The sequence below is a fragment of the Pipistrellus hanaki genome (assembly GCF_964339955.1).
Source record: "Pipistrellus hanaki genome assembly, chromosome: 6".
NCBI lineage: Eukaryota > Metazoa > Chordata > Mammalia > Chiroptera > Vespertilionidae > Pipistrellus > Pipistrellus hanaki.
Window position 1 is genome coordinate 30,779,705 of NC_140508.1, and position 25,296 is coordinate 30,805,000.

A 25,296-nucleotide genomic window follows, 5' to 3' on the forward strand; every position below is an offset into this window, starting at 1 on the left:
TGAGGGGACTAGGTCAATGCAAACAACAAAGCAATGTTCTCTTTTTCCTGCATACTTTCCACTATCTGGGCAGATCCTGGATCTCATTCATCACCGAGGTGCCAGCACTCAGCCCGCGAGGACCTGCTGCAGGAGAGACAGATGGAGGAAGGGGGCGGCGAGCACGTTCTTTCCATCAGACTAATGGGAACACCTGTGCCCTGGGGGCTGGCAGACTGGATGCTAGGAAGCAGATGGCGTTCCAAGGTTTCACTTTTAAAAAATGCTTACAGGACATGCGAAAAGTACTAAAGATTAAGCGAGAGGATCTAGTCGCGGCAGCTACTCCGCCCGTGGGATTTCCCCAGCGGGGCGAGATGGGACCGAGACCAGCCCAGCAGCAGCACGGCGCCTGCGCACTGCAGACCCTGAGGCCCGGGCGTCCTCGGCGCGGAGGTGGGCGGGGGCTGCCGGGGCATCCGGGTCCCTCACCCCGCCCCGCCGCTTGAATGAGAGGCGCGGCGCCCGCCCCTCCCCCGCCGGGCCCGCCCCTCGCCCGGGCCGCCCCGCGCAGTCCGCCGCCGCCGCCACCTCAGCTGCACTAGGTCCGGCCCGACGCTCTCCACCCACCGCCCCGCCGCTCGGCTCTGACGGTCCCGCACGCCCGCCGCTGCCTCCGCCGGCGCTCCCGAGTGAGTGAACGGGCGGGGGCCGGGCGCCGAGCGAGCGAGGCCCGTCGCCCCCGGACTGGGGGCGTAGCGGGCCGGGCGGGTCCGGGTTCGGGATGCTGAGGGGACCGCGGGCCCGCGCCCCCGCGCCAGCCTCCCACACACACACTCCGTCCGTCCGTCCGTCCGCTCCGGAGGGGGGCGGGGAGGAGCGGGATGGCGGCCCCGGCGGCGCGGGACGCGGAGGAGGGTCCGCCCGCCCGGGGTCGGCGGGGGAGCCCGGCACAAAAGGGCTGCGCGTGCGGGCTGTCACCGGGAGGCCCCCGCGGGGAGGTCCGTGTCGCCCCGCACGCTCCGCGCGCCGGAGCCCGGCGCGGCCCCCGGGAGCGGGAGGCGGCGGGGATGTGCGGGAAGCGGCGGGGATCTGCGGGAGGCGGGGATGGCGAGCGCCGCTGCCGCCTCCGTCCGCGCTGGCTGGCTGTGGGAGCGCGCCCCGGGGAGCGCGGCGTGGCAGTGTTTTCCTGGTCCCCGGCCGCTCCTCCCCTTTCTTTGTGGCGTTTTGTCTTGTGGTCGTTTGTCGCCGTGTGTTAGCCGCGGTCTGAGGTGCGAGCTCTCGCCTCGGCTTTCTCAGTCAAAGTCAGGGGGCGGCCTCCGGCTGTGGGTGGGGAGCGCGGGTGCTCGCACACGCCGGAGCATGAAGGACCCTTCTTTGTTTGCAGAAACCTAATGGTGTGTGTGTGTGTGTGTGTGTGTGTGTGTGTGTGTGTGTCCTATGAAATGAATCAGAGATCATTAAAAAGGATCTGAGGCGGGGAGGAAAAGACTTATTCCTTCATCAGACTTTTACCCAATTCTGTCCCTCATATTCTTGCAAACAGCATTTTGTTTGTTTCTTCCTGCAAAACCAGTGGGTTTCGTTAACAGTAATTGAAAGTGTATGTCTCTATTCTCCTGGATCTCTATGCTAGTCATATCTAGAGGACCACTTTTGTTTGGAGGGTTTTAGTTCATGGCAAAACACTCCTGTGTTTGTGCACGGGAATGCTCCAGTCCATACAGGTTTAGTTCGTTTGCACTGTGTCCCTGTACTCATCCTGTACATGGATGCAGAAGTACTCCAGTGTATGCAGGACCCTGTTTTCTCAGCTCCTCGGCACGGGAAGATTTTGTTTCTTCCTGCCCTGTATTGATGAGAAGGTGGCCCAGCAGGTTCTGTCCACCTTGGCTTTTGTTCTTAATGCTTTGGCACCCGGTTTTATTGCATATTTCCCTGGCATGTGCCCTTGCTTTGATCTGGATTTTCTTGTGTTCTGGCTGTCTGGTTGTGCAGCCCAGCTCAATGGCTCCTCTTACCGGACTACTGGGAAACAGAGCACCTTTTATCATTGTCCTCCTCCCCGGAGAGGGAGGGAAACTCCAGGTTCCCACAGACTCTCACTTGGTCAGTGAGACGAACTGCCTGACTTTCTTGTCTTCCTGAAGTTAGAAGACCACAAGTTTCAGTTTGATGCAGACCATTTAAAAGGAAGCAGTTCTAATAGCGCCAGCTATTCCTTGCTATTTCCTTTGGACTTTTTTTTTTTTTTTTTCTCTTTTTAAGCCAGGTTTTATAAGCTTTAGAAAATAGTTGGTTGCATTAGTTTTTAAAATATTTCTTATAATTGAGTTTTACCTTTATAATTTTGCAAAGTGATGGGAAATTAGTTAAAGTTGGTTGTAAGAAACACACCTCCAAAATATATTTTTATGATGACCTTTGATTCAAAATAGTGATGGTAAAAATATTTAGAAGAGCTTACTGGATGATATGAGTTTTAAGATTTAAGATTTAAGATTTAAGATTCAGTTTTAAGATTCTCTTGAAGTTTTAAGATTCTCTTGAAGATTCTTTTTTAATCACGCGTATTTTAATTTGTGGTAGTTTTCAGTACAAAATAAAATGTAAATTAAGCAATCTTCCACAGTATTGTTTATTCCGTCTATTAAAAACACTTGCTTTTAATTTGAAGGGGAAGTTTTCCATCAGTTGTATTGGGATCCATTATTCTTGGTAAATTTCTTATGTTAGTATGGTCAAATTCTTTTTTTGTAACTGTTAAAATTAGTAAAAGTTGACTTTTCAATTTGGAGTTTTGGTTTTATGAAATAAAATTTTAATATCAATGAATTTTACTCAAAATAAGTTACCTTAAAAACAAGGGCTTTGTTAATTTCCTTAACTAGTATCACTAATATTGAAGCAACTCCAATAATTTTATAAACTGCCCACATTCTATATATATATTATTTTTTATTTTATTTTTTTTTAAGGAATCCCCTTAAAACAAACTATAGGGGAAGTCCTAGATAAACAAAGTAGTATAACCGGAATTGTCACTGAAAAAGGCTTGCATAGTACCACAATATTGTGGAACTTTAATTTTGCAAGAGTGACTTAGCTATTGTTTGAATCAACAAAGGAACCTAAAAACATCCTGATCTTGTTCAGCATTCTGTTAACAGTTAACTAAATCTTTACCAACCCATAGTTGAGCATTTCCTATAGTATGATGATTAAAAAAATAATTCTAAAGTAATTTCTGTATCATCAAAGTAGATTAAATTATGTTAAGTGCTGTTTTAGTAGTAAATACATTTTTTATATTCATTAGAAATATCAATATTGTTATGTCAGTGATAGTAATAGCAAGTATGGTGACAGTTACCCAAAACTGGGTACATTATCCTCCCAACAATGTCTGAAATAAAAAGTAGAATATTTTTTTCTTTTGAGCATTTTTTTAGATTGGGGAGTAGTAAAAAATCAGCAATTTTATATGGTTCAACCACTTTCAACTCTCAGCAATTCCTTCTGGTATTTACCTTTATTTCTATTTCATTTTTAATGTTTAAACTGATAGTTCTTTATTTTTCACCTTTGGATATTTGGATAGTACCTCTTTTAGAAGTCTTTCCACCCCCTACTCATACTTAAGCTTTACAGTTCCCAGTTAAGTCAGTTTTCAGTATTTATATGACTGTGACAATATACCTGTTATTTACAGATGAGCCAGGTAGGGTCTAATATTACATTTTCTTTGTTGAACAACTTTTGTTTCTCCTGAATTACATAATTACCTCTTTTGTTTGTTTTTCATTTGCTTAGTTTTCTGTATAGCAGTTACAAATTCATCCTAAAATTCTACGACAGAATAGTCCTTCAATATTTTCAAATAATCTGTTTTTCTTTTTTCTAGCTGTCATCTGAGACTTTCCTTTGTTATCATTTTGGGAATTCTCTTTGCCTTCTTCCTGTGGTAGGTCCTTTATTCCTGAATCCTGTGTCTCCTTCCTTCTTTAGTAGCTTCCTGAGAAAGGGCACATACAAACTCTGAAATACCTTCCTAAATTCAGCAGTTGCATGTCTGGAAATGTCATTTTACCCTTATACTTGAATAGTGGTTTAACTGGATATTGAATTCTAGATTGAAAATTAGTGTCCCTCTTTTGAAAGCATTGTTCCATTAGCTTCCAGTATTGCTCTTTTTTTAAAATCCTCACCTGAGGATATTTTTTCATTGATTTTTAGAGAGAGGGGAAGAGAGAGGAAAAGACAGAGAAATGTCAATGTGAGAGAAACACATTGATTGGTTGCCTCCTGCATGGCCCTGACCAGGGCCCAGGCCAGGGGAGGAGCCTGCAACCAAGGTACATGCCCTTGACCAGAATCAAACCTGAGACCCTTAAGTGCCTACACTCTATCCACTGAACCAACCAGCTAGGGCTAGTATTGCTCTTGAGAAATCCAATGCCATTCTAATCCCCATTTCCTTTTTCCTCTCTCTGTGTTTGTTTATCCCTGGAGTTCTGACATTTCATGGTGTTTCTGAAAACATTTTTTTTTTTTTTTTTTTTTTTTTTGCCATGGGGCAGATAACGTTTTTTCCCAAATGACTATATGGTATATATATCTATGTAAACACATACATCTCATCCAACATACTATTCTTTATGGTGTTGACATGCCTCCATCAAAAGGTAGGGTCTTTGTTGCCTCTCTTTGAACATGTGTAGACATAAATGCTCTCCAGAATGTTAGGTCTTAAAACAAAATCATAATTTAAGAGCACAGCAAAATGATCAAGAGCATATACCTTGTGTGTATGTGTAGGAAGTAGGGGATATCTTTTTTTTTTTTTTTTTACTTTTAAATGGAATCATCACTAAAAATGTCAACAACAGAGAAAATTTCTTCAAGCAGTGAAATGCAGTCACCTTTGGAATCAACACAAAGACTACCAGGTTCATTTTTAAAAATCTACTGTAGGGCGTGGCAAAACCATTCATGGCCAAAAAAGAAACACTCTTTAAGCTTCACAATTAAATATGTCACGACTAAATATGACATGTATTATTTGCTAGAATTTCTGTGATGAGAAGATAGACAAATGGAACTATACCATGGCTTGATTGGACATTGTCAATGACTTTGTGTTTATCTGATAGATTAAAAAAATTTTTATTGATTAAGGTATTACATATGTGTCCTTATTCCCTCATTACCCTCCCATCTCCCCCCATTCATGTCTTCAACCCCTTGTTGTCTGTGTCCATGGTTAGGCTTATATGCATCCACTCATACAACTTAACAATAGGAAGATAAACAACCCAATCAAAAAAAAAATGGGCAATGGACCTAAATAGATACTTTTCAAAAGATTTTTTTTTAACCCATCAATTTTTTTCTCCATTTTACGGCTCCTTCTCCCTCATCTAGCTTTTCCATGTCTGGTTGAATATTACTGGAAAACTTCAGAGTCGTAATGAAAAATCTAAAGTGGGCTCTCAGCACTGCCCAGGGAAAAGCTACAAGATTCCTAATAAGATATTTTTGCCAATGACTATTTAATAATTTCTTCTCTTGAAACTCATGCACAGCCCACCCCTTTCCATACTGATAAGCAGGCCTCATACTTCAGTGAGGGTTTAGAAGTTATCAGACAGATACCCTCATCTTTTCATCACTAAATCTAGAAATTTACCTTCCTTAACACTCATGTTTTCTGTTTCTGTCAGAGGCTAACTTCCCTCCAACTGTATTTCCTCATAGCTACTCAAGGACTTGACTGCTGTATTTGCACCCTCTCTAGCATTAGCAACTTTCCAGGGTACGATTCATAACATACACACATGCTCTGCTATTGCCCCTCTTTAAAAGCAGAAGAAAAAATTACAACAAACAACTTTTCTCTGACCTCCCATTCATCTCCTTCGGTTTACTTTCATGGTTATATGTCTCAAAAGAGAAGTCTATATTCCCTCCCTACCTCCTGTATAATGCATAGCACTCTCTGAAAATCTGTTTTTGCTGATTTTTTTGCCTCTTACCTCCATTGAAAGGTCAGCTTCAGGAAGGCAAGAATCTTATCTGTTCCCACTGTGTCCCTTAGGACAGCAACTGGCACAAGTACCTACTCAATTATAATGGCAAAAGAAAGCACAACTGACATTTTTAATCTGGTAAAATGAATAGCTCTTTCCTTTTAAGTTTTTCTAACGAAGTCAAGTTTTTAAAAATATATATTTTTATTGATTTCAGAGAGGAAGGGAGAGGAAGAAAGAGATAGAAACATCAGTGATAAGAGGGAATCATTGACTGGCTGCCCCTTGCACGTTGGATCGAGCCCGCAACCCAGGCATGTGCCCTTGACCAGAATCGAACGTTATCCACTGAGCCAAACTGGCTAGGGCAAGTTTTATTATTATTTTATTTTCTGATTTTATTTTTTAGCAAGTTTTATTTTTTAATTATTGACCACTTTTTGCTACACTTAGAGTGAAAAATTATGAAGATTATATTAATGATTGAATTTTTCCCTACATTGCATTACATTTAATTCTTTCATAAACGTAATTTAATTGATAGTCTTGCACCTGGATTCTGGAATTAGACTGGTTGGAGTTGAATTTTAGCTTTTTTTACTTTTTGCCATGTGACCTTGGTAAGTTTCCTCATCTGCAAGATGGAAGCAAGAGTAGTAGTACTACTTGTTTGTTATGTGGATCAAATAAGATAGCATGTAAAATGCTAAACTCAGTACTTGTTTGTTATGTGGATTAAAAAAGTTAACATGTAAATGCTAAACTCAGTACTTGATGTGGGTGTAAATCTAATATGAAAGATAATTCTAGTTATTTGTATAGCCTTCTTCAATTTATAATATTTGATCTGACTTATTCACTGTAATATTTTTGTCCAGATTACTTATATCTTCTAGAGAAGTGGTCAGCAAACTCATTAATCAATAGAGCCAAATATCAACAGTACAACAATTGAAATTTCTTTTGAGAGCCAAATTTTTTAAACTTAAACTTCTTTTAATGCCTCTTCTTCAAAATAGACTCACCCAGGCCGTGGTATTTTGTGTAAGAGCCACACTTAAGGGCCAAAGAGCCGCATGTGGCTCGTGAACTGCAGTTTGCCGACCACGGTTTTAGAGTATGTTGGCTTTAAATGTGATTCAGCTGTTTTTAGTTTTATGTTTGTTTTTTTCTGATTCCTTTCCTCTCTATTACTCAAATTATCCCAGGTGATAGATGGGTAAAATGATCTAAGTTGACACATGAGCATCATGTAGCACTTCCCAGCAGTTTGATCATTTGATTAATCATTTTGATCACTTGATAAAATATTATTTCAAGCCATGCCCTGTTCTTTATTTGGCTTGCCTAGGAATGAGGTTCGTTCTTCATGTTATTCCACATTAAGTTTTCTTATTTCTGGAAATGCAATACATCAACAGATTTTTTTTTTTTTAAGTAGCTATAAGACACTGTTGTTTTCACTTACTAGTTAGCTGGGAAGATAAATATCTGTAGCACAACAAAATCCACTATGAGGGCCACATGATGGGTAAAGACAGGCTCTGTAGAAGTTCAAAGTAGGAAAAGTCATGTCCTGCTAACCTTAAGCAATTCTTAAAACCTTAAGGAATTCTTACAACTTTTCTGCATGTTAAAAGGTTTAGCCTATTCCCATTTTATTTGTTTTTATTTTTATTTTTTTTAATTTGATAAATCTTTATTGTTCAAATTATTAAAATTGTTTCTCCTTTTTCCCCTCCATAGCTCCCCTCCACCCAGTTCCCACCCCACCCTCTGCCATTACCTCCCCCCACCCTCCACTGTCCTCATCCATAGGTGTACGATTTTTGTCCAGTCTCTACCTGTACCCCCACACAGACACCCCTTTCCCCCTGAGAATTATCAATCCACTCCCTTTCTTTGCCCCTGATTCTATTATATTCACCAGTTTATTCCATTCCTCATATTTTTAATTCACTTGACTTTTCGATTTACTTGTTGATAGATATGTATTTGTTCATTATTTTTATCTTTACTTTTTTCTTCTTTTTCCTTTTTAAAGAATATCTTTCAGCATTTCATATAATACTGGTTTGGTGGTGATTAACTCCTTTAGCTTTTTCTTATCTGTGAAGCTCTTTATCTGCCCTTCAATTCTAAATGATAACTTTGTTGGGTAGAATAATCATGGTTGTAGGTTCTTGCTGTTCATCACTTTGATATTTCTTGTCATTCCCATCTGGCCTGCATAGTTTCTGTTGAGAAATCAGCTGACAATCGTATGGGTGCTGCCTTGTAGGTAACTAACTTTTTCTTTTGCTGCTTTTAAGATTCTCTCTTTGTATCTTTTGCCCTTGGCATTTTAATTATGATGTGTCTTGGTGTGGTCCTCTTTGGATTGCTTTTGTTTGGGGTTCTGTGCACTTCCTGGACTTGTAAGTATTTCTTTCACCAAGCGGGGGAAGTTTTTGGTCATTATTTCTTCAAATTGGTTTTCAGTATCTTGCTTTCTCTCTTCTGGCACCCCCATAATTCGGATGTTGATATGCTTGAAGTTGTCCCAGAGATTTCTTACACTATCTTCAACTTTCTGGATTCTCTTCTCTTCTTGCTTCTCCAGAGGAGTGTCCTTTGCCCCTTTGTATTCCAAATCTTTGACTTGATTATTGCATTCCTCTAGTCTGCTGTTGGGTCTCTGTATAATATTTTTTATTTCAGTCAGTGTATGTTTAATTATAACCATGGTTTTGAACTCTATGTCCAGTCATTTGTTCTCCTCCATTTCTTTTGTTTTTGATCTGTTTCCTTGTCTTGGCATTTTCGCTGCTTCCCAGAGTTGGTAGGGTAGCTTTGTGTGCTGGGTGTCCTATGTGGTTCAATGGGTCAGCCTCCCCAGTTACCTGATGTGGACACTCTTGGTGCACCCCTTTGTGACTATGTGTACAGCCTTATTGTAGTTAAGTCTTGATTGTTGTTGGTGTCACTGGGAGAAATTGACCTCCAAGTCAATTGGCTGTGAGGACCTGTGTGTCTATAACGGAAGAATTGCTGTGCTGGAGACACATTTATGGGGCAGGACTTGTTCCAGTGGGGCTTTGATGCTCACTGAGTCTGCCTCTTGAATGTGTCCTTTATGAGAGTATTTGAAATCTGGTGTTGTCTCACACCGACCACTAGATACACTAGTTTCTGGATTTCCAATGTGGTGCAGTTCAGCTACTGTCTAAGGCCACCCAGCAGGAGCTACAGCAAGAACTACGGTTTTCTCCTGTTTGCTTGGGATTTGGCGCTTTTGGAGCAGTCTGACTGGAGCTGCAGTTAGTTTGGTTAAGCTTCTACTGGGCAGGCCATTTATATGCAAAAGCCTGGGTGGGTTTGTGAAATGTGCGGGGCAGGGCCTCAGGGTGTCACCAAGCTCAGGCGTGGCAAAGAGCGATGGCTGCCATCAGCCTTCTCTGCCTTTCCATGTTTCCAAGTCCCTGCATCCCACGCTCCAGCGCAGTAAACAATGGTTGCTGGGCACACCTCTGCAAAAAAAGTCACTTTCACTTTCCAACCTGATGGCCGACAGTCCAGCTTCTCCCCATAAGTGTCTAGGTCCCCATGTGTCCCCAGAAACTGGATTTCAGAACTATCTGGAGCTTGTCTCCCTGCGCGCCCAGTCGCCCGCCACCAGCCCAATTCACGTGCCTCCAAACCTCAGCTTTTCAGCGTTTGTGCTCCTTTCTCTTTCCTTCTAGTTATAAGATTTCCATTCATCCAGCTTTCCCGTGGTTCTGGGTGATAGACATTTTGTCTTCTAGTTGTAGTTTTGAAATTGCTGTGTGAAACGGCAGTTTAGTTGTTTACCTTTGCCGCCAGCTTGGTTTTCCTCTTGATTTTTATTTTGAAAGCTTACTTAATAATCATGGGAATAGTTCAGATTTTAAGTCTGATAATACACAAGCTAAAACCTAGAGCAGTTTTTAATTTTAGAAATTGTTTCTTGACATAATTAACTCAGTAGTTACTCTGCTCTTTCTTTCCTTTTTTAAAAAGTATATTTTATTGATTTTTTACAGAGTGGAAGGGAAAGAGATAGTTAGAAACATTGATCAGCTGCCTCCTGCACACACCCTCACCCCCTCCCCACTGGGTATATGTGCCCACAACCAAGGTAAATGCTCTTGACTGGAATCGAACCCGGGACCCCCCAGTTCTCAAGCCAATGCTCTATCCACTGAGCCAAACCAGTTAGGGCTTCTTTTTTTCTTATCTAGTAAGCAGTGGGGACTCTTCCAATTATCTGAGCATTTTTGACATCAGAGTGTGGTGGTAGGTAAAGTTAGGGTTCAAAAAGAATGCCAGATGGTTTAAAGGAATTGTGCGTTCTCAACTCATGCAGTCCATTGAAAGCCAACTGGCTGAGCCTCATCTGCTCTGGAAGTAGGAACCAGACACTTGTTCCATGCCAGCTGGCCAGCGGCCTTACTTTGGTTGGTCATTCCTGGGAAAGCCAGCCTGGGGCCCTCCATCTGTCCTAAGAATCATCTGAAAGTTGCTCTGTGCTTCCATGATGCTCTAGAACAGTGGTTCTCAACCTTTCTAATGCTGAGACCCTTTAATACATCTCCTATTGTTCTTAACCAACTCTAAGCATGAAATATTATGCTCAGTGATCTAAACTTGAAATAGAATCTAGGTATCATATCCAAATAAGCTCTTCATCTTGGAATGAAAGAGTTTGACGAATAATGAAACACCAAAGTATGAGCTAATTTAATTCATGGGAAATGGGTGGGAAGGGAAGTCAAAGGTGTAAGCTTACATTCTTTTCCTTTATCGCAAAAGAAATGCAAAACTTTTTCAAAAATATGTTGGACGTCTCATGCTTAGCTATAATTAAATGAAAGTTTTTGCTTAAACTTACTGTCCCTGAAACAAGTGTTAAGGCATTTTTGTGGTAGTAAGAGATATTTAAAAAAATCATAATATATCAATAGCCAGGGGCAATATCATACCCAGAAATTCATCTTTCACCTTAGGTAAATTATGCCAAAAAATATTTTATGCTAATACTTTACATGAATTGCTTTTTACTCCTTACAGCACCAACCTTCAAAGAGTTGTTTATGGGTGATGAAACAGAAGGTCAGATAAGTAACCTGTTCAGGTTCACAAGGTCAGAGGCCAGGTTTAAAATCCAAGCCTTCAGTCCTAGCTGGTTTGGCTCATTAGATAGAGCATTGGCCTATGTCCTGAAGGGTCTGGGTTTATTCCTGTCAAGGGTACATGCCCGGGTTGTGGGATCGTTCCTCAGTAGGGGTTGCAGGAGATAGCCAACGATTCTCTCTCATCATTGATGTTTCCATCTCTCTCTCCCTCTCCCTTCTTCTCTAAAATAAAAAATATATATATAAAAACAAGCCTTCATCCTTTAGCCCACCACAAAGCACAGTTGAGTTACCAGTTTTCACAATAATATATCTCTTTATTATTTAGATACTATCCTGCACTGGCGCTTTTGGAAGACCATTGATAAAGGAAATTCAGAAACCTTTGCAGAAAATAGCTGGAGAATAATGAGACATTGGGGAGCATCTGTATTCTGATGCTCTCGAAGTAATTAATCATTGCAAAACTACTGCAATAAATAAAGATGAAGAAAATAAAAATGACTTGTTAGACTTAGAATGGGACAAAGGAGCTGTATAGTTTCCTAAGGTTGCCATAACAAATTGCCACAAAATTGATGGCCTAAAACAAATTTATTCTCTCACCGTTCTGGAGGCCAGAAATCTGAAATCAAAGTGTTAGCGGGGCTGCTGTACTTCCTCCCAAAACAACGAGAGTGGTTCTTCAGCTTTTGGTGATTCCACATGTTCCTTGGATGTAGCTACATAACTCCAATCTCTGCTTCTGTCTTCACATAGCCTTTTCCTCTTTCTCTCCCTCTGATAAAGACACTGTCCTTGGATTTAGGGTCCACTGGGTATCCCACAATGATTTCATCTCCAGATCTTTCACTTAATTACATCTTCAAAAACCATTTTTCCAAAATAAGGTTACATTCACAGGTTTTTGGGCATGAACATATATATATATATATATATATATATATATTTTGAGGTCTTTGTTAGGTGGGTGGGGGGCGGGGAAAGATAGGGGAGAAGAGTTACCACTCAACCCACTGTAGTGATAAGCATTTCCTTAGTGATTTTCATTTTGACTGCTGCATCACACAGAATCCCATATTAGACAGGTATTCAGTAGGCCAGAATACAAGATGGGGAAAGGTATTGGAAGTATAGAAGTTCAGAGGAAGGTTAGTGGAGTCAAGGAAGGCTTCATAGAGACTGTATTGCTTGTGATAGATCTTGAAGGATCGATAGACTTTTATCAGATGGTTGGGGTAGCCTGGAATATGCAGATAGTAGTAGTTGCAAAGATAAGGAGCCTTCTTCATTTGACTAAAGAGTGGTCCTTCGAGAAATAGTGGAGGATAGAGTTGAATAGCCTAAGCCAATTCCTAGGAGGGCTTTAATGTTAGCAGATAAATGTGTACTTTGTTTAGAGTTGCTTATCTAGAGCATGTATTACACGGGTTTCTAACAGGCCTTCATAGCTATTATAAAACCCTTTGAAAAATAATGTAGTGTGGTGTGTTTTTTTTTCTATAGAAAGATTTTCAGGTTAAGAACCACTGCTCCATTAGAAATAAAATGTTGCTTTATGCTTTGAAAGATGTCTCTGGAAGATTATTGGTTTTCTGTTTTATTTACTTTACTTGGAAGATAATTTTAAAAAAAATATATTTTATTGATTTTTTTACAGAGAGGAAGGGAGAGAGATAGAGAGTTAGAAACATCGATCAGCTGCCTCCTGCACACCCCCCACCCGGGATGTGCCCACAATCAAGGTACATGCCCCTGACCGGAATCAAACCTGGGGCCTTTCAGTCCGCAGGCTGACGCTCTATCCACTGAGCCAAACCGGTTTCAGCGATAATTTGAAAATGGAGCTTCAAAGAGTCTCAGTCAACACTAACTGTGGAAGGAACTCTTTGACATTAAAATTGGGACTCAAAAGAACTGTTGGCCCAGAAAGGAACTCACTGCAGACCGATTCATTTGCCTCTCAGCATATCCATTATGGCTTGTCTCAGTTTCGGTTCTTACCGGGGTATTTCCTGGATCACGTAATCTCACACATCTACAGAAAATAATGAACAACATAAACTGATGAACAATAACAGACCCAGAGAAAGAAAAGCAGCGATCAGACTTTCAAACCTCAGAGGGAAAGTAGGGGAAGGTGTGGGTAAAGGGAAGAGATCAACCAAAGGACTTGTGTGCATGCATATGTGCCTAGCCAGTGGCCATGGACAACGGGGGGTGGGGGTATATTTGGGGAGGGGTTTGGGATGGGAATGGGGGGATGAGGACAATTATGTGATATCATAATAAAATAAATAAATAAATAATAAAATAAAAAAACACTAACTGTGGAATATGTTATAAATTTTGTATACTAAAAGTTAAAATACTCTCAGGAGGGATGTGAAGTAGGTCCTGTGTTCATAGAAAACTGATCAAATTATTACACAAAAAGAAAAACAGCATTTATTTCAAAATGCAGCTATGACTTCTTTTCTTTGTCTCAGTTTTCTCCATTTCACTTCACTACCACCATCCATTTAGAACTCCAGAATTATATAAAATCATAGCACAGTTCTAAAGGGAGAAAACAGCTGCATTTCTAAAAGTTCTTTTCATATATTTTTTAAACTGCTTGTTATCTACTATCTGTTTTCAGTGGAATAAAACTATATACAATATTATGCTGCTGTCCAACTGTTTTAGTCCGATCAGGCTGCTATAACAGAATATCATAGTCTGGGTGCCTTACAAACAACAAAAATTTCTCACAGTTCTAGAGGCTGGGAAGTCCTCAAGGCCCTGGCAGATTCTGTGGCTGGTGAGGACCCACTTCTTGGTGCATAGATGGTACTTTTTGTTTGTCCTCAAGTGGGAAAAGGGATAGGGAAGGTATCTGGGGCCACTTTATAGGGCACTAATCCCATTTGTGTGGGCTCCACCCTTGTGACCTAATCACCTCCAGATATCACACTGGGATTTAGGTTTCAGTATATGAATTTGAGGGGTGGGGGGGGACACAAACATTTGTCAATAGCACTGACCATACGATACAAGGAGAAAATTGATGTTTTCCATATAACTGATTCAATTTCTAAATAATCAATTGCTGTGTTAATTTTTTCACTGATCTATTTATAGCCTACCTGAGATTACTTAATTGATTTACTTGTACTTTTTTTCAGGCTTCTCTAATTTAAAAAAAAATTTTATTACAAAACACTGTAGATACACTCAAAAGTAGATAGTACAACACACCCCTATATGCCCATCTCTCAGTTTCAACTATTATCAAGATTTTGCCATATTTGTTTCATTTTTTTTTTTAATCTTTCTTTGCTGAGGTATTTTAAGCAAATCCTGGGCATTTATATATATATATATATATATATATATATATATATATATATATATATATATATATATATCATACTTCTATATGCATCTCTAAAAAATAAGGATATTGTCTAATAGAATTAAAATATCATTCTCACACCTAATAAAAGTAACAATTACACCTTGATATCATCTAATAGTAGATCCTATTCAGGCTTGCGCAGTTGTCTCAAGAATATCTTTTTAGAGATGGTTTGTTCACAGTGGGATTCATAGTCCATAGATCATAACTGGTCATTTTGTCTCTCATGTCTATTTTGATCTAGGGCAGTTTCTCTTCCCTCCTTTTCTCTCCACCTTTTTGTTTGTGCCATGAAGTTGCAGGAACCAGGTCAGTAGTCCTGTGGAACTTCTCACATTTAGGATTTGTCTGTTTGCTTCATCATGGTGTCAGTTTGTTGCTCTGTTCTCTTCGTTTCTTACAAATGGAAGTTAACTCTAGAGGCTTGATTAAAATCAGGATTCAATAAATGCTGTTGGGAAAACTGGACATATACTTGCAAAAAAATGAAACTAGACCACCAACTTACAACATACACAAAAATAAACTCAAAATGGATAAAGGACTTAAACATAAGATGGGAAACCATAAAAATCTTAGAAGAAGCCATAAGCAACAAAATTGCAGACATTTGTTGTAAGTGCCTAGGGCAGTGGTCAGCAAACTGCGGCTCGACGGGAGCCACATGCGGCTCTTTGGCCCCTTGAGTGTGGCTCTTCCACAAAATACCACGAGTGGTCAATTGAAACCGTGACCCATGCGTAGAAGTCAGTTTTCAGCCTCGGCGAGTCTATTTTGAAGAAATAGAAGAAGTGAGGATGTGGGTCAGTTGGGCAACAGGAGACGCGCCACAGGCAGGCCGCGGGATACACAGCGTGGGGGGAGGTGCACGCGATTCATGCATTAGTTGAATGAGCCAGTGAGTCAGCAGTCTCATTGTACAGTGGTTAGTGCTAGTCGCATCCGCAAATCAAGCACAGGTGTCAAAAGTATCTACTCGAAGCATAAAGTTACCTGTATTTTTCCAACCAGTTGCAAATCCTATAGGTATTTTTGTCATCAGTTTAAGAATTGTAATTATTTGTGTTGGTGGCTTTATTATAATAAAATGAAACTTTTTTTCGGTGCCCTGTTTTACATGACTACCAAGAAGAAACAAAAAAAACAGAAGACAAAAGCTGTGAATTTAAAGTTGAATGGACCGAAACTTTCGTGTTTATTCAAAATTTAAATGGCCTTCCAACCTGTCTTATTTGTCAGGAAAAATTGGCACATAACAAGAAATCAAATTTGGAGATTTTACAACTAAACACGAGTCATTTAGTACTAAATATCCTGTCGGTGATGCAAGGAAGAAAGCAGTTGAGGAACTTCAGAAGAGTCAAGAAAAATCAAGTTCTGTATCTAATTACTGGATGCAATCTTCCAACAACGTTAATATCGCAAGTTTTTTAATTAGTCAAGAGATTGCTAAGAGAGGACCATATACAGAAGGCAAATACATAAAAAGTTGTTTTATAAATGCATCTGAAGAGCTATTTCGGAATTTTAAGAACAAAGCAGATATTCTAAAAAGTTAAAGAGTTACCATTGTCTGCTAAAATAGTGAAAGATAGAACAGTCAAAATGTCTTCGAATATAACCTACCAGCAAGTCGAAGATCTTAAATTGGTTCCAGCTTTACCAATAGCAGTTGACAAGTCTTGTGACATAAATGATACAGCTCAAGTTTCACTTTTTGTACTATTTATTTCATTTAAAGGTCCTAAAGAAGAACTTTTAGGATTATTGCCACTCAAAAGTCATACGTGGAGAGGACATAGCAAATGCTGTAATTGAGTGCATTGAAAAACATCATATTCCACTCCATAAAATTGTCTCAATTTCAACAGATGGGTCGAAAAGTATGACCGGCATAAGAAAAAGGTGTGTTGCTATTTTGAAAGAAAAAATTAATCACAATATACTTACCATTGCATCATGTATCAAGAAGCGCTTTGTGTGCAGACATTTCCAGAAGAAATTTGCAAAGTTATGGAATTGGTGATTAACATTATCAACTCCATTATAGCTAAAGCTCTTAATTATCACCAATTTAAAGAATTTTTAGTTAAAATGAAGAGTGAGTACACAGATCTTCTACTGCATGACAAGGTAGTTGGTTATCAAAAGGAAATGTTTTGAAATGTTTTGCTTCCTTACTAACAGAAATTAAAGCATTTCTCCTTGAGAAGGGTGTTCACTATCCAGAACTAACGATCAGTGGACCCAAAAATTTTATTTCATGGTAGACGTTACGTCTTATCTAAATCAGCTTAATAGTAATCTGCAGGGGAAAGGAAACACAATTTTTTCGATGTTGGAAGAAGTTATTTCATTCGAAAACAAATTATCTCTTTTTGCTCAAGATTTTGAAAGAGAAACTTTGATTCACTTTCTAAGCCCGTTGAAACATTGCCAAGAAAATAATTCTGATATTGACATTTGCTATTTCAAAACAACACTTTTAAATTTGAGGGAAGCTTTTCTCAACAGGTTTCAGGAATTCAGAAACAGTAAAGCAACGTTAGCCTTTGTTAAAAAACCTCTTAATGCTACTGTAACAGAATTAAATTTTTCTCCCTTTAATATTGATATTGGCAACTTTGAAATGCAATTGCTGGATTTAAAAAACAGAATTGTGAAGCTCGAAATTTGAACGTCTTTGTGCTGATATAGAAATATTGGAGAAAAACAAATGTGAACTTAGTACACAGCACAGTGGTCTGCTTTGAAAGACCTGGAGAAGGAATATATGTTGGTTTTTAACACCTGGAATAGTATTTCTGACACATAATCAACTGAAAAAACTAGCGTTTGCTGTTCTTTCCTTATTTGGGTCTACATATTTATGCGAACAATCATTTTCAAGCATGAATCTTATTAAGAGTAAATTGAGAAGTCGTCTTATTGATGAGAACCTGAAATCGTACCTAAAATTAAAAACAACAACATACAAACCTGACTTACCCAAACTTTTCAAGGAGATGCAAGGCAGTTGTTCACATTAGTGTTTGATATTGTAAGGAATTTAATTTTATCATAAATAATATTATTAAGTATGATATCAAATTTTATCCAACATGCCTATAGTTTAACTAAGACTTAAAACTTTAAGTAAAGTTTATTAAGTTAATTTTAGGGAATGTTGTGGAGTGAAGAAGATGTAGTGTTGAGGATTGAGAAAGATGTTGAGATGGTTTGGATAGGGAGAGAGGATGAATGAAAGGAGATAGATGAAACAAGTATACAAGACAAGTGTGGGTGGGAGAGTTGGAAGGGGTCGACCTCAGCAAACATACCTCAATCAGATTGAGGACATTTTCAGCAAAGGCCAGTTTAGGAGTACCCTAATTAAGTTAATAACAATGTGCCTACTTATATAGTTTAAGTTTAAAAAATGTGGCTCTCCAAAGAAATTTCAATCGTTTTACTGTTGATATTTGGCTCTGTTGACTAATGAGTTTGCCGACCACTGTCCTAGAGCAATGGAAACTAAAGAGAAAATAAACAATGGGACTACATAAAAATAAAAAGCTTTTGCAAAGCAAAAGAAACCATCAACAAAACAAGAAATCCCACTGCATGGGAGAACATATTTGCCAATGTTATCTCTGATAAGGGTTTAATCTCCAACATTTACAAGGAACTCATACAACTTAACAAAAGGAAGATAAACAATCCAATCAAAAAGTGGGCAAATGACCTAAATAAATACTTTTTGAAAGAGGACATTTAGAAAGCCAAGAGACATATGAAAACATACTCAAAGTCACTAATTATCCAAGAGATGCAAATCAGAACAACAATGAGGTACCATCTCATATCTGTCAGAATGGCTATCATCAACAAATCAACAAATAACAAGTGCTGGCAAGGATTCTGAGAAAAAGAAACCCTTCTTCACTGCTGGTGGGAATGCAGACTGTTGCAGCCACTGTGTAAAACAATATGGCATTTCCTCAAAAAATTAAAAATGGAACTGCCATTTGACCCAGTAATACCAATTCTAGGAATATATATACCAAGAAAACAGAAACACTAATCAGAAAGGATAAGTGTACCCCTATGTTCATATCAGCGCAATTTACAATAGCTAAAATTTGGAAACGGCCTAAATGCTTATCAACAGATGAATGGATTAGAAAACTAATCCATTCATCTGTTGATAAGCATTTAGGCCGTGGTACATCTACACAATGGAATACTATGCTGCTGTAAAAAAGAATGAATTCTTACCATTTCAATAGAATGGATGGATCTGGAGAGCATTATGCTAAGTGAAATAAGCCAGTCATCGAAAGATAAATACCACACGATCTCACTCATTTATGGTTAATAAAAAACATTACAAACCTTTGAACAAAAATAGAGGCAAGAGGCATTGAACAGACTGTCAAACTACAGTGGAAAGGTAGGGGAGGGTTGGGGGGAAAGAGATCAACTGAAGGACTTATATGCATACATGTAAGCACCAGCAACAGATGCAAGACACTGGGGGCAGGGGGACGAGGGCAAGTTCTGGGGGGGGGGGGGCGGGGTGTAGGGATATGGGGGGGAGGTTTTTGGGGAGGTGAGGGAGAAGAGACATATGTACCACTAGTTCTAATACCTTAAACAATAAAAATTTTTTAAATAATTAAATCAGGTTTAAATTTTTTTTGGCAAGAATGCTTAGGAGGTCTGCTGTGTCTGGCTATCCACTTCTTTTGAAGTTAAAAGACCCTAGTGATAGTCATGTCAGTATCATTTGTTTCCTCCTAAGTGGCAAAATGGTTATTTTCTTATTTTAACATTTCTTCCACATTTATTAGCAGTTCTATAAAGAAGACCTTTACTTCATCTGAAATACATTTTGTATGAGGGACTGCCAAGTAATTTTATACTATTGTTTTCTTGATAAAGGATAATGAGTTTGAATCAGAATAAAAGGAATTGAATTTATCTTTTGTTTTAATTGGTGTTAACGATAAGATTCTGAGTACTACAGCAAAATGTGGATGATTGCTTTTCTTTACAAATGAGATGTGTTTACCCATTGCTCTGAAAGTTAAAGATGGAGATATATAAAAACTGTTTTATACTGGAATCAAGCAGTGGAGAGGAAAGAATACTATTATAGATTTGGGATTAAAAAACTGAGAGATCTCTGGAGCTAATTTGGCTCAACTCCTAAATGTCTGATCCATTCATTCTGCATAGACTGGGGTGAGGGATATATAAAATATTGTCAGTGTTTTCATGAAATTATTTGTAGACTAAAGAAAACAAGATTATGTGTTATGAAATTAATGCTTACAATGTTTAAAGTCAGGGAGAATTCTCTACTGAATATTCTTTTAACTTAAATTACACTTTATTGGAGAAAGTTCTAATGATCATAGTTTCTCATAATACCTCTTGTTTAACTTCATGGCTTCACATTTTTTTAAAAATAAATCTTTATTGTTCTGGATTCACATTTTTATTCAGCACAATTACTGAATAAGTTATGCTAAATAAAGCCTTACTTATTTGGCCTTCATTGTATCTTAGACAAATTAGTTTTTAGTCATCTTCTGAATTTGTGTATTCTGGGAAAAGTAAAGTTGATATCATGAAAATTAAACAGGTCAGTGTTCTTAGATTAGTGACCATTTCTAGTCAACCTCTAAACATTATTTGAGAAGACCATTAAAAGTATATGCTAGTGTGATTTCTCCTTAGGTAAATTTTTGCTATGATTATGCTGTTTATTTAAAAATGATAATACAATGGGTCTTTTCTGAATGATAAAGAAAGTCATTATAAAGGAATATCTCAAAAGATCATAAATAAGAACAGTATACTTATTTTAGTCTGTTGAGCTAAGCATAAAAGCTGATTATTCCTCACTGGGACACTAAAATGGTTTCAGTGCTGAAAATTACATTTCCTGTTGAATTAAACAGATGCTTGTAGAACACCTACTGTGTGCAAGTCATTAAGCTAAGTGTTCAGTAGTAGAGTTGATTGCAATATTTGACTGAAGATGGAAAGAGACCTCTAAAAGTTGTGTTTCAACTATGTTGTCTCATCCTAACTTAATACAGCCAATAGTTTCTGGGCTTGGCTTCATCATGCAGCCTTTGTCCTATTTTCTTGTTAAGTGCTGTGTGGGCTAGAGAGTGGTGAGCACAGGGATTATTGGGGTTGAAGCTCTGCCCTTTGGAGGCCCCAAAACATATATACTCCTTTTCTGTCCTCTGCCAGAAACAAGAGTGGTTTTTGTCTGTTTAGGGATATTTCAAAGTGCCAGGTATTGGTCAGTCTGAATTTATAGGCATTCCACATCTTGTGGTAAGAAACTTTATTATTAATGAAGTTAAAACCACTACAGTTAATAAAGTTAAGGTATATAGTTCACTTGTGGATTTATTAGATCTGAGGTTGTAATTTTAATATTGTTCTTCTGGAAATTTTACATATAATCTCACTTAAAAGATCCTGTAAAGCTGAAGAAAACTGGCTCCTCATGAAGAACTCTCTTATAACTTGTCTAAGTGCAATGATAACTCATTGCTAAGATAACTCATCAAAGTGCAATGAATTGATGGAGCTTGTATTGATATTTAGATTTTATTCAGACTGACTAACTCCCAGCTCTTAATAAGTTCTGGGATTTGATTAAGTTCTGGCCCTACTATTAGTTAATAGTATGACCTTGGTGAGTCACTACTTCTCTTAGCTTCAAATTGACATATTTATAATGGAATACTTCATAGTTATTAAATTTATTATAATTGGATAACTTAAAGGTTATTGTGAGTGTAACTTATCTCCTTTAATAAAGTGCCCCTGTAATGGTTGTTGTTAGGCAAGGGATGGGACAATGAGAAAGTGAAAACAAAAACAATCTCTGCTACATCTCAGTTCTCTCCTTTTCACAAATATGAGATCAGTTATGCAGCCAGCTTGGTCTGGCTGCTGAGCTGTGGCTGGTTAGAGGTTCTATTGCACTAATGGTCAGATGATGTAAAAAGTTGTGACTACTTAACTGCTCTACATACTTGCTTTTTAGGAATTTGTGGATATATAATTTTTTAAAGTATATTTTTATTGATTTCAGAGGTGAAGGGAGAGAGACATCAATGATGAAAGAGATCATTGATCGGCTACCTCCTGCATGTCCCACTCTGGGGATTGAGCCCTCAACCTAGTCTTTCCCTCTCTCTTCCCCTCCCCCTAAAAGTCAATGGAAAAATGGCCTGGCATGAGGATTAACAAAGTGATTTTAAGAAGTGTTTCCTGCTACCGTTGAAGTATTCTTCACTGGTATAGTGCTTTCTAACAGGCCTGTAATGTCTTAAGTATTTGACATTCAGCAGCATACCCTGGATATGGCAGGAAATGTATACATTTAATCTCTGCTTCTCTACAGACAGATATGTACTAATACCAGCTCCTTTTAAATCATTTAATACTGCCAAAACCGGTTTGGTTCAGCGGTAGAGCGTCGGTCTGCGGACTGAAAGGTCCCAGGTTCGATTCCGGTCAGGGGCATGTACGTTGGTTGCAGGCACATCCCCGGTTGGGGGTGTGTAAGAGGCAGCTGGTCGATGTTTCTCTCTCATCGACATTTCTAGCTCTCTATTTCTCTCTCTTCCTCTCTGTAAAAAATCAATAATATATATATATATATATATATATATATATATATTTAAAAAATCATTTAATACTATTGTCTCTATAGCTTTTATGTAAATATTTAGGCAAATATTGGTCAAGTACATCACTTGAAATACAAAAGGATATATCTATAGATATGACAGTCCTCCCTATGGTGCTTGTCCTCTCACCAAAAGCAACTTGCATTATCAATTCTTAAATATTCTTTCAGGGATAGTTTATGTATATTTTAGCAACTTTTTGTATTCTTTAGTAGTGACATCTATCAAATCCAACTAGTAATAGATGTTAGTAGCCAAAACCGGTTTGGCTCAGTGGATAGAGCGTCGGCCTGCAGACTGAAGGGTCCCAGGTTCGACTCTGGTCAAGGGCATGTACCTTGGTTGCGGGCACATCCCTGGAAGGGAGTGTGCAGGAGGCAGCTAATCAATGTTTCTCTCTCATTGATGTTTCTAACTCTCTATCCCTCTCACTTCCACTCTGTAAAAAAACAATAAAATATATATATATTTTAAATAGATGTTAGTAGTTTTATCAGTGACATGATGCTGTGGGCTGAGCTGCAGAGGCTTCACATCTACACCTGATGGTTAATACCAACATATAAACTTCCATCTAATTCTCTCAGGCTCAGGTTTTTGCAGTAGGGCCAGGAGCTTCTGGGACAACTTCAAGCTTACCAATATCCGAATTATGGGGATGCCAGAAGAAGAAGAGAGCAAGATACTGAAAACCTATCTGAAGAAATAATGACCAAAAATTTCCCCCACCTGGTGAAAGAAATAGACTTACAAGTCCAGGGAGCGCACAGAACCCCAAATAAAAGCAATCCAAAGAGGACCACACCAAGACACATCATAATTAAAATGCCAAGGACAAAAGACAGCATATTAAAAGCAACAAGAGAAAAACAGTTACCTACAAGGGAGTACCCATACCATTGTTCAGCTGATTTCTCAACAGAAACTATGCAGGCAAGATGGAAGTGGCAAGAAATATTCAAAGTGATGAAGAGCAGGGACCTATAACCAAGATTATTCTACCCAGCAAAGTTATTCAGAATTGAAGGGCAGATAAAGAGCTTCACAGATAAGAAAAAGCTAAAGGAGTTCATCACCACCAAACCAGTATTATATGAAATGCTGAAAGGTATTCTTTAAGAAGAGGAAGACGAAGAAAAAGGTGAAGATAAAAATTATGAACTATTACAAATAACTATCAACAAATGAATCTAAAAGTCAAGTGAATTAAAAATCTGAGGAGCAGAATAAACTGGTGAATATAATAGAATCAGGGGCATAGAAAGGGAATAGACTGACAATTCTTAGGGGGAAAGAGGTGTGGGAAGAGACTGGACACAAATCGTACACCTAAGGATGAGGATAGTGGTGGGGAATAAGGACAGAGGGTGGGGTGGGAACCGGATGGAGGGGAGCTATGGGGGAGGGACAATTGTAATAATCTAAACAATAAAGATTTATTTTTTTTAAAGTCACTGTGTTTAGTTCAGTTGTCTTAGTGTGTATTTTGCAGCTATTTTTTTCTTAGAGTGCTCACTGCTCGGAGCTGAGTGTTCTGTCAGTTCTTTTTAAAGATTTATTTGTATGAGGCAGTTGGTTGTATTTTTCCTAAAAAAATTTTCCTAGGTTCGATCCAAAATAAATACAGATGCCCCTTGACTTACAATGGACTTACATCCCAATTAACCCTTCATAAATTGAAAATATCGTAAGTAAAAAATGCATTTAATACACCTAACTTACTGAACATCATAGCTTAGCCTACCCTACCTCAAACCTGCTTATAACATTTACATTAACCTTCAGTTGTGCAATTATCTTGAGTTTCATCTCAAGCTTAATTGTCTTCCTTTTACCAGCAGCAGAGACACAGATAGGCATTTTGTAGATATGATGAGGTGTAAAAACACAAAACATGTCCAGCCAGCATGGCTCAGTGGTTGAGCATCTATCTAAGAACCAGGAAGTCATGATTTGATTCCAGTCAGGGTACAGTCCTGGGTGGTAGGCTTGATCTCCAGTGTAGGGTGTGTAAAGGCAGCCAATTAATAATTCTCTCTCATTGATGTTTCTATTTCTCTCCTCCCTTCCTCTCTGAAATCAATAAAAAACATATTTTTAAAGAAACAACCACAAAATACATCCAAAAAACACTGGCAACACAGCACACTGTGAAGTATCAGGTTTTTTTGTTTTTTAACTTTTTTATTGTTTAAACGTATGACACAGTAGTACATATGTCTCCTTTTTCCCTCCATTGACCTTCCCCCGACCTCCCTTATCCCCCAGCACATGACCTCACCCCGCCCCCCACCCCCAAAGTCTTGCGTCCATTGGTTATGCTTATATGCATGCATACAAGTCCTTCGGTTGATCTCTTACCTCCCCACCCCAACCCTTCCCAGCCTTCCCACTGTAATTTGATAGTGTGTTCAATGCTTCTCTGCCTGTGTATCTATTTTTTTTGTTCATCAGGCTATAATGTTCTTTATTATCCATAAATGAATGAGATCATATGGTATTTTTCTTTCACTGACTGGCTTATCTCACTTAGCATAATGCTCTCCAGTTCCAACCATGATGCTGCAAATGGTAAAAAAAAGAAAGTCCTCCTTTGTATGGCAGTGTAGTATTCCATTGGGCAGATGTACCATAGTTTTCTAATCCACTCATCTGCTGGTGGGCATTTAGGCTGTTTCCAGATCTTAGCTATTGTAAATTGTGCTGCTGTGAACATAGGGGTACATCTATTCTTTCTGATTGGTGTTTGTTTTCTTGGTATATATTTCTAGGAGTGGTATTACTGGGTCAAATGGCAGTTCCATTTTTAATTTTTTAGGAAATGCCATACTGTTTTTCACAATGGCTGCACCAGTCTGCATTCCCACCAGCAGTGAAGAAGGGTTCCTTTTTCTCTGCGTCCTCTCCAACACTTGTCATTTGTTGATTTGTTGATGAAAGCCATTCTCACAAGTGTGGAGATGGTACCTCATTGTTGTTTTGATTTGCATCTCTTGATGATTAGTGACTTTGAGCATATTTTTATATGTTTCTTGGCTTTCTGAATA

At 38.7% G+C, this 25,296-nt stretch overlaps 1 protein-coding gene across 3 annotated transcripts in view; it reads left to right on the forward strand.

Moving 5' to 3' along the window:
* The first annotated feature begins 422 nt into the window (after window positions 1-422).
* Window positions 423-25,296, forward strand: part of RNF24 (ring finger protein 24) — a 55,957-nt gene continuing 31,083 nt past the window's right edge. For 2 of the 3 annotated variants that reach the window (XM_084886858.1, XM_084886859.1), the window contains exon 1: window positions 546-671. The gene's annotated coding sequence lies outside the window, so the exon portion shown is untranslated. Of the gene's footprint in view, window positions 672-6,225; window positions 6,323-25,296 lie in introns of all 3 variants that reach the window. The other variant, XM_084886860.1, reaches the window with a different exon arrangement.